The following is a 10,134-nucleotide window of genomic DNA, read 5'->3' on the forward strand; positions in this document are numbered from 1 at the left end:
CAATGCATCAAACTCTAGATATATTTAAGAAATCTCTCTTTTGTTTCTTTGCATCCACGCGCCATAAAAGGACGCCTTACACCCTCATATTCCGTTACTTACAAACTACATTATATAACGTCTGTATTGAGAGACCCACGAACAATGTCTTACAGGTTTTAACCAGAATTGCTGTTGGCTTGATGCTGATCCTTAGAAATCATCAGTGGAGATTGTTTTAGTTATTTTTACTTTGTGGAACTACAACAGCCTGCCAGTGCCCTAGCCATTGTGAAACCGGCAGTTTTCCCCCTATTATTCAGGTTAACATCTCCCTTTATTACTGCTGTATACATTCTTGATGGTGAATATATAATTTCCGGTTAGCAACAACGCATCCAACGGACAAACTAGTGTCCTACTGAAGAATGGGACTGATGTGGTAATAAATAAGCGTGGCTACAGACGTAAACGATGTCCTCAATGCTATGTCTCAATGTTTCGCTACGCAAAACCAGGCTGGTTTGACTGGCCATCACCACACCTAATATGGAGATAGTCAGGCGTCCATCCAGCTGCCATCCAGGAATGCCAGGCGGTGCCCCGACTCCTGTCAGGCACGCAGGCTGCAGCTTTCATTGTTCTCACCACAGCAGGGGGTTTGTGGGGATTTGGTGCCGCATTCTCAGCTTAGAAGACTTTGTAGCACCCCTTCCGTAGTGATTATTATGCCTACTACAACTTGATATTCCCTTGAATTTTATCAGTCTTCTAAATATCGACAGAAATTGCACAGATTTTGCTAACATGTCATATAGAAAACTAACCAGGTAAGTCAGAGATGCTGGGGAGCTTCCTTAACCAACGAAAACACCACCACATGAGTGTGGGTTATATTCTTTCTAGCTTAGGAGATTTATTGACATTACTTAGTAGTTTATTTTGCCTAATACACCTAAACCCCTTACAGAACGACATTTTGTTCTTGATACAATTAGGTGGTTTTAACATCGTAGGAAGGATATCTTAGCAATGAAGGCATTAGTAAAAGTTCCGCTGAACTCAACCAATTCGAAAAACCTTCCAAAGCTGAATGAAGCCCAGAGGTGGGGGAAAAAAAAAATAAATAAATAAAGGACACTCCGAGGGTGAAGTGATTAATATATTTTTCCCTTTGACTGATCCAGTGGTTGGGTAATATAAGTTATAATTTGCAATAAAGAGGACATTTAGGCATAATAATTATATAAAATAAATGCTAAAGTGGAGGTGCTATGAAGCCTCTTTATGCTAACGAGAATCCGGCTGTGTGTGAAAGTTTGACTGCGTTGCATCTTGTTAACTCGGTATCTCTCGACTTATCCCTTTGCGATTTTCGGGGCAGTCAGACTGCTGGGCACAGACATTTCCCCCTTGTTACTGTCCACACACCAGAGTAACTGGTGACCTGGATAAAAACCGATCAATGTGGGTCGTGTACAAAGGGATGATTAGGACTTAGCAAATATGTTGTGTCTCCCTTAGTGACTCTGGCGGAGTCGAATGTCTGAAAAGCCTTCCTCCACTTCTGTGGAGGAAAAAGGAAACGTTCACACTCCAAGAGATATCTGATCTATTGTTGTGCTAGGCAGTGTAAAGGCAGCAGAGTATTTAGATATAAATTTCCGGCTTATCCTTTCTCGACGTAATTCATTTAGAAGCAAACACTGAGACTCCAAGCACATATGAAGCATTATTACACGACGCAGTTTTAGGACAGAGGTGCATTTACATTGTAGATGTGGATGTCTGGCTCATTAGTTCTTGAAATTGCTGCTTAACGGCAAACGCTCATACATAGGATATTTGGAGCACTGTTGCGCTAAGCAGAGGTGCATTTAGATGTAGATTTCTGGTCATCAGCTCGTATGCTGCCAATGAAGATACAAGCGTTCAGACTCCAGAGATATTTAAAATTCTACCACTCATAGCAGCTTTAGGGCAGACCAGCATTTATATGTATATTTTTGATCGAAGCCTTTGTCCGCGTTGTTGCGGTATTGGTGTGCAGCTGGACACAGGTATGCTGCTTTATGAGTCCGTTTATGCCGGTAACGATGACTTGTGGTAGCCGGTGCAGAAGAAACATGGGGTGTTAATTGTCTTTACTGCCCCAGCATTATAACATGCCGGTAATTTTTGTACTTGAGTGATTTTACTTTCAAAGCCGCAGGAAAATTTATGCAAAACTGAAGAGGCCCTTGAAGGGTACTCTTGAGGACGTTGATGGTGGGTTGTTAAGTAGTGGTGATGGTCGTAAAGGTGATGGTTGTGGAGGTAATGGTTGTAATGGGTTGTTAAATAGTGGTGATGGTTGCAGAGGTGATGCAATGTAAAAAAAAAAAAAAAGGCACCAGACGTGACGGGGCGGAGGGGTATTGGGGCGGGAAATGAAAACAGGTGGAGGGGGAGGATCGGGTTGATGTAACCATTGTCTACGGTAAACAACTCTCCATAAAAGTTAATTATCATATAAATAACTGTCTGTATTTCGTCAACTTAATATTCAAACTTGTTTGGTAGCTGTATGAGTGAGAATTATAACATAATCATGCAAGTCTACTGTTGTAAAACTTTGAAAACTTTGTGAAGATGGACCCAGAGATGGACGACGAGACAATGGGGCGAGAAAAGATGATGACATTAAAATAATACCCTGAAACAAGTGAACATTGGATACAGGAGGGAGAAAAAACCTCTCCCAATCTTTGCTTGCAAAAAAAGATGTTGATGTACACTGCTGTCTCAAGATAAAATAAGTATATAGTACGATTTTTTTTTTTCACTGTAACTGAAAGTGCTGAGTTAGTCATCTTTTACGTGTACATTCTGATTTTGCGAAGATTTATTGTTTGCCACAATGGCACATTTGCAATCAGTTCATAAATAGATCCCTTCTGCTGCTTCTGTGTGTTATTTTACTGCAAATTAAATTAGTCTACGATCAGATAGGTAGACCTTGTTTAAGTTTTACTCAGAGTGATGGTCTAATTGCAATAAACCTCTACTCCGTGCCAAATTTTTTCTTGGCTACAATAAATAACTATTAGTGCTAAAAATTAAATTATAAGGACGTTAAAGCGTTCAGGGTGTTAATCACTTATATTTACATCATCTTCATAGCGAGAGGTTTTTTCCGAAACAGAAATAAAGTCTCTTAGTGATAAAGATTACAATCTTAGTTGGCGGTATCTTAGCAGAAAACATTTTTGCGTCAGTGAATGACCTGACAAGACATATGATGGGCGTCTCATCCTTTGTAACCTCCTTTCTGCTTCTTTGCCACATCCTTGTAAGAACTCATGTCCCTCCAGACTACATACCGCTCCCTATTACAGTCCTCCTCTTACTACCTTTTTTTTTTTCTTATTGTTCTCATCCCCCTCCCCTTTCTGCTCCTCCTCCACCTCCTCTTTCTTCTTCCTCCTCGCTTCCCTCCAAGTCCTCCTCCTCCCCTGCTGGCTTTCAACTAAGCAATTTTACTCCACCCCGTCCACCCCACTAAACTTGATATCCCGTCACTCTGCGTAGCTTCCTATAACCTTCCACTGTCTCACCAAAATCCCCAGAGTATCTATGTCCCATTAACTCTCCCAGTCCTCCTATCTCCCTCATATCGCTTAGTTCATGCCAGGTTTTGCTCACCTACAAATCCAGCTCCAATTTCCAAGTTCCCCGGCATAGTTCTCATTCCTCGTCACTACATTCCTCAGTTTCTACCTGGGTAATGAGAGTCACTTCGGCAGAAAAGTTTAGGCGAGATCCAGCATAGCAGTGGCAATTGTTTTTCTCGCGTTCGTCCACATTCACCTGCAATTCGATGTTGGGATGTCTTCTCGCCCTGACTCCCTTTTCTTTCCTCCCCGCTCACCTCCCCCCTCCTCAGTTCACTCCCCTCCAATCCACCACACACAACCTACAGGTCTACTTTTTTTTGTCCCTTTTACCCATTTCCTTTACCTCTTCTAGCCCACCCACCACCTCCCCTTTTCACTTTCCCCTTCCCCTCACCATTCTTCTCTCATCTTCCCTCCTGGCCTGCACTTCCCCTTCCCTCAAGTTTTACATGAATTTCCCGTCTTAACTTCTACATTATATATCCAACAATGGTGTAGTTACAAGGTGTGGGATGATACGTTTGTTTGGTACTATATTTAAAGACATTTGTTAATGTCTGGTTTTTACCTCCGATGCATCAGTGATAATTTTTACTGAAAGGAAATGAAAGTACAAGTCTTGTACTGTGCAGACTTAATAAATAGATTTTTCTTTTCTGTCTCATAACCTCAGCCATATACGATGAACTGATGCTCGTCGTAAGCCAATGAAGTGCAGGTAAGTTTTTTGGTTTTTCCTCATTTTCTTGCCATCCACAGCAATGACATTTAGAGTCCTTCATAAAGCCATAAAACCATCATGTGTCTACCATATGGTTGTTAGCGGCTCAAAATACCGGCGTTGTCACATCTTGGTTGAGATTAATGACGATTAAGATGATGTCTTTTCCATTTTATTGCATCTGTCACCATCACCATACTGCTTTATTCGGCTCAGAAGAGGCGTTTTGTTGTCCAGGGGTTAATGAAGACGACTGTGTCATACCCCGGCTGTTTGGAAATATCTGACAGAATAAATGATATAATGGCAGGAAGAAGAAAATACGTAAAAAGTCCTTGGACTTAAAGTGTTAATATTGTATTCTGTGCTTTAGGTGGAGGCTGGAGACTCTTGGTGGCTGCTGCTCCACCACCACCACCATTATAAGCCTACCTTCCATTTTTTTTTAAAAATGGGGTTTTTGGTGTTCAAACGTGGACTGAGACACTACAGTACGATGGTATAATTCTGTTATATAGCCTACCCTTGATACTGTCAGGCATATCTATTCAGATTAGTTTTTTGGAACTGGAGGGTCCAGATCTAATCTTCACTAACTCCTTCACAGATAAAGATCAAGGGAAAATTACCACATAGGAAACATAATAGTCATCATCGTAGTGAAGGTTACTGACAGTCAGTTTACGCAATAATTGCTGATGTACTAGAGAGATGGGGGACCATATGGGACTTGGTTTAAGTGAAACACCATATGTGGCTTTGCAGGAGTAAAGCAGCTTGCGTGTGAAAATCCTTAGGTAGCCACGGTGAAGCACAAAATTGGACTTCGCTAGTGAAGCACCGTGTAGGTAAAAATCGTCATGACTGGGCCGCTCCTCAAGATGCTTCTGTCTACCCCCTACCCCCCCCCCGCCCCCCAAAGAAAAAAGTGTTCTCCTTTCCATTAGTAAATGATGACTGCTTATTGAAAACTCCATGGGTATGTCCGGTACAAATTGAGTTGAGCATACTTTAAAATTACTCAGTAACACTGTTGCCTTCTCTGTAAGTATAAGGTGACCATTGATACTGCCTTGGTAAGTCCGGGACACAGGAATTATAACAACAAGGATAAGTTTAATCTAAGGTTAATCATATAGTTTAACACTACATTGCCAATTTTTCTATACAAACTCAGTAATTAGCCATGATTAAGGTTTAGCACGAGAGCAAGTTAATCCCACATTCCACTGATCCACCGGCTATTACTATGAACGTAATTACAGGCTGGAGGCGGTGTTTACCCTGCAACACGGGGCATTAACTAAGCCTCCGCCAAAACACCCAGATTAGAACTCGGCAGCGTATTTGCTGTGCGTCTCCTGGGAGCGACTCACTAATTTGTTATATTTATTGGCTCGACCAAGAGTGAGGTTGGCCTTGCTGGTGAGGCGGCTGGACAAAAACTGTGGCTCAGGTTGACGGTGTGTGTGTGTGTGTGTGTGTGTGTGTGTGTGTGTGTGTGTGTGTGTGTGTGTGTGTGTGTGTGTGGAGGAAGGGAATGAGGACATACGCGTAAGGGGAAGGAAGAAAGGTGTGGCACACGTGGTTGTGGGGAAAGAGGACAGGGGTATGGGAGGAGGGAGGATAGGTGTGTGCGGGGGTGAGGAAGGACAAATGTGTGGGGGGGGGTTGAGGGAGGACAAATGTGTGTGATGGGGAGTAAGGCTGGGCAAATATGTGTGCAGTGGTTAGAGAGGACAGGTGTGTGGGGGAGTGAGGGAGCATAGGCGTATGGGGGAGAAAAAGTGTGTGACAGGTTTGTGTGGGGGAAATGGAGGACAGATGTGTATGTGCTGGAGGTAGGGAGGAGAGCTCCGTGTGCGGGAGAGGAAGGACAAGTGTGTGTGGAGGGGATGAGGAAGGACAGGTGTATGTGTGCGGGAGGGTGAGGGAGGACAGGTGTGTGAGGAGGGGAATGAAAAATGTGTGGGGGGGGGAAGGAGAGGTGTGGGGGATGAGGGAGGACAGGTGTGTGGCGGGGGAGTTGAGGAAGAACTGGCGTGTGTAGGGGGTAAGGTAGGCCGCGTGCGTGTGTGTGTGTGTGTGTGTGTGTGTGTGTGTGTGTGTGTGTGTGTGTGTGTGTGTGTGGGAGAGAGAGAGAGAGAGAGAGAGGGAAGGTGTGTGCAGGAAGTTGGGTAACATGATGCTGGAAGATATGTTAATGTTCGACTGGGTTACTTTTGTAAAGGAACCGAGATTTAGAGTGACAAAAAATCAAATACTTCCAGAACTGAGCTTCACAAAATTACAAAAGACAATTTTCTTCTCATACCGAAGACTTCTTTTTTGCGGGATGAACAAGAGGCATCGATACAATCAGCGTTATTAATTTATTGTTCTTATTTCCAAAAAGAGATCTTGGTTACGACAGGTAGCAGATCATTAACGTCCAGGTGCGTAAGAGAAGGTACTGGAATATCAACCGATAACAGGACAGTGATTGTTGTACAGCAGAGATAGCTAATTACAGATATTATAAGAACGACAGGAACGATAACTAGGAATTATCCATAAAATTCAAAAGTAAATTAACAAGCCGGATGTGAACCTAAAAGTCGATTTAAAAGAATATAAAAGAGTATAACCAATAACCATATCTTCAGGCACTTATACCGTTCAATGGTAAAAATTTTCCAGTTTTTTTTATGGATCCTCTCCATGTTAAACTTGCCTCAATGATTGCAGGTTTTTACCTCTTCAGATAGGCCGGCTTCTGACCAAATAAGATGATATTAACTTTCCTGTGTGGGTGGTGGAGCTGTGGCAGCGGTAATCATATAATGTTGGGTTATAATTACTGGGAGGGTTACTGAGGTAAAACTACACTGGGGAAGGGATGGGTGACGCCGCCACTGAGATATCACGCCCTGCCCTGAGGGGTCATGATGCAGCCTCCTCCCACACGTGGCCCACCAGGACAGAAAGTGCTGACACTGCAGCCAGGCACGCCATAACAATGGGCTTCGTCACGCAGGAAGCTGATATGACGCTCATGCACGTCCCGATCCTTGCCACGCCTTGCATGGCCTGGCGGTGTTTTTACACGCACACACGCACGTAGATGCAGCCACATCTTCACCCCCACCCCCCACACACCGTCGTCCCCACCAAACACACCTAACCCCCCCCCCACACACGTTTCCATGCCACTGACTCCAACGTCCCCACTTCCACCATGCATCTCATTCCGCCGAAGTAATTTATCCACCACACCTCAACGCCTCTCCACAGTGTCTCACTCCCTGGCGCCACTTACTTCCCCCCTGACACCAAAAACATCCATGCTTCCTGTATGCTTAGTCATCCCTCCACCCGAACCACCACCACCACCACCACTTCCCTGCCACACCACTACCATCCCTATGAAACTACCACCACCACCACAACCACATCTGCCACACCACCATCACCCTCTATATCACACCACCATCACCACTATATCCACACACATCATTACATAATCATACTGCTCTATCATCTGGTCCATTCAGTTTATTCCCTAATCGGGCTAATACACACGTATTCTCATACCAAAGTGTTTATCCACATGGCGCCATTTGACCACTACCGCCTTCCTATCAACCACACCATATCCGTCTATATATTTGTTTTTCAACAAACTGTTATCTTTCTAAAGCCACTCACACTAAAATCATTCACACAACAGCCATACCTATATCACCAACATACTGCTCATATATCTATCTGGCACTTCTGTTCATTTCCACCTTAGAAAAGCCTTGCGGGAGAACGATTTCTTTCACCCAGGCTATCGGACTACCTCAGGTAATGTTCTCTCCTTTCACCAGTTAAGGTCAGCACATGGACTTACATCACCACCTGCATAATACACATTATCACAGACTACAGTATTGTGCTTCTCTTCACCACTACATTTCCTCTTCACCAGTTCTTTATACTTTCATTCATCCCTTTCACCAAAGCAGTCCAGCACCACATGTACTTAGAAATTCCTTTGCTGTCTGCACATGATAATTACACTTGTTTCCAACACTGACCCATTCAAATCACCACAACAGCAGTCCAGACTGTAATCACTACTCTTTCACGAAACCACCACATTCTCTCACTCACTATCACGTCCAATGACTCCTCATAACTACACCTGGCTACATTCCAGGCACACCTAGTTGTTCAGGCACAGCCATTAATTAACAGGGACACCTGCCCTCATCACATCCACACCTGTTCTCACCACCATCACACCTGCCTACAACAAGATCACACCAAATGACACGCTACTCTCATTTTTCTATTATATTACTACACCTGTCATTACTAACTGACCTTTCACTTTTCCACACCACTGGCATACATCACAGCCACCTTACTTGATAGCATGACCACATTTCTCACGTCACCACGATACACCAATATCACACCAAATCATTATCAACACCACACAAACTTACTACCATCATTCCAACTCATCCCTACGCTATACCTTCCAACTTCATCACTACACTGACCCATCACAATCTTACCAATGCAGACTACACCAGTAATTTTCTTTACGACGATGCCTTTCCATACCAACAGCACGGTCGCTCGCAAACAAACTTCTTAACTACAACAGATCCTTCTTATGAGGAAAAAAAATCTATTGGCCGTAAGATAAATAACAAAGTAAAGCGTCACTGTACTAACAGGTGGACTGCCGCTAATCGTTCCCTATGAGAGTCTCCAGAGATGAAAAATATGGTCCGTCAATGTTACGAACAGAAAAAAGACGTGATTTCCTTGAAGTCAATGAAGACTACTGCAGATCGAACCATGAGCTCGCGCCTGGTAGCAGTATCAGTTAATTAATGGGCTAACCCCTTCGACCCATAGGAATTTCATAAAATATATTTAGCTGAATGAGTTTCGATCTCATTCAGTTTCTTAGACGTCCCCGGATGGAATAGGCTAATCTTGTCAATGTGTACCTACCTGTAAATGGCATTATATCACCACTGCATCATCACACCTGCCCACACCCACACAAACCTTTCATCCACCACCACGGCTGTCCGCACCACTTAAGTTCTCTTTCATATTCGATGAACGGTAAGTCCATCTGTTGCTGCCGCCCCTCACCGCCCACCCATCCTTCACACCGCATCGTCCCCATACCCTTATCCACGTACATTCTTACCAAAAATCAACCAATCAATCAATCATTCAACCAATTAACTAGCCAACCAACCAACCAACCACCAACCAATCTCTCTCTCTTTCTCTCTCTCTTTCCTTCCCTTCATACTTACTCACCTTCGGTCTGTCTGTTTCCTGTTTTCATGTCTCATCACCACTGGTCTTCAATTTTCAACTCATCTCACTAATTCTCACTTATCCACTGGCCTTCAATTTTCTACTTAGCTCACAACTCCACCTCCCTTATCCATTAACCCACCCCCACACCTCACACCATCTCCCTCCCACCCCCACACCTCACACCATCTCCCTCCCACCCCCACACCTCACACCATCTCCCTCCCACCCCCACACCTCACACCATCTCCCTCCCACCCACACACCTCACACCATCTCCTTCCCACCACCACACCTCACACCATCTCCCTCTCATCCCCACACCTCACACCATCTCCCTCCCATCCCCACACCTCACACCATCTCCCTCCCACCCCCACACCTCACACCATCTCCTTCCCATCCCCACACCACACACCATCTCCCTCCCATCCCCACATCACACACCATCTCCCTCCCACC

General features: G+C 44.2%; 1 pseudogene; it reads right to left on the reverse strand.

Moving 5' to 3' along the window:
• LOC145418389 (uncharacterized) overlaps window positions 1–9,523 on the reverse strand; it is a 36,639-nt pseudogene extending 27,116 nt beyond the window's left edge.
• Window positions 9,524–10,134: the final 611 nt, after the last annotated feature.

This window comes from Coenobita brevimanus, chromosome 114 (assembly GCF_032717465.1).
Source record: "Coenobita brevimanus isolate Jiangsu-jjx chromosome 114, ASM3271746v2, whole genome shotgun sequence".
NCBI classification, from domain to species: Eukaryota; Metazoa; Arthropoda; class Malacostraca; order Decapoda; family Coenobitidae; genus Coenobita; species Coenobita brevimanus.